Genomic DNA, 270 nt, shown 5'->3' on the forward strand with positions numbered 1-270 from the left:
CTAATACTCTGCAGTCAAATTATTTAGACATTATTTTGTGACGTATTGTTGGTATTTTTTTCTTCGTAAAACAAATACGTTTGCTTTCAGCATGTCATAAGAACTGCGTGATCGCTACGTTAGAGCTTATTATGCGTGTTCGGTCATCGATAAGTGAGAACGTTCCAATCTGTCCAGTTTCAACAGTTCCGTTTCATTCATTTATGCAGCATATACTGCTATCTATCTTTATTCCACTTTTTTTCTTTATGCAAAATTATGATGACTTTG

General features: G+C 34.1%; 2 protein-coding genes across 2 annotated transcripts in view; one reads left to right on the plus strand and one right to left on the minus strand.

Annotated features, from left to right (window-relative positions):
- Nucleotides 1-270, plus strand: part of LOC116849356 — a 473095-nt gene that overhangs the window by 103674 nt on the left and 369151 nt on the right. The gene's annotated exons all lie outside the window — the stretch shown is intronic.
- LOC116849363 (elongation of very long chain fatty acids protein 1-like) overlaps nucleotides 1-270 on the minus strand; it is a 5871-nt gene that overhangs the window by 776 nt on the left and 4825 nt on the right. The gene's annotated exons all lie outside the window — the stretch shown is intronic.

The sequence above is a fragment of the Odontomachus brunneus genome, unplaced genomic scaffold (assembly GCF_010583005.1).
Source record: "Odontomachus brunneus isolate Ranch 3 - 2012 unplaced genomic scaffold, Obru_v1 Obru_scaffold_113, whole genome shotgun sequence".
NCBI lineage: Eukaryota > Metazoa > Arthropoda > Insecta > Hymenoptera > Formicidae > Odontomachus > Odontomachus brunneus.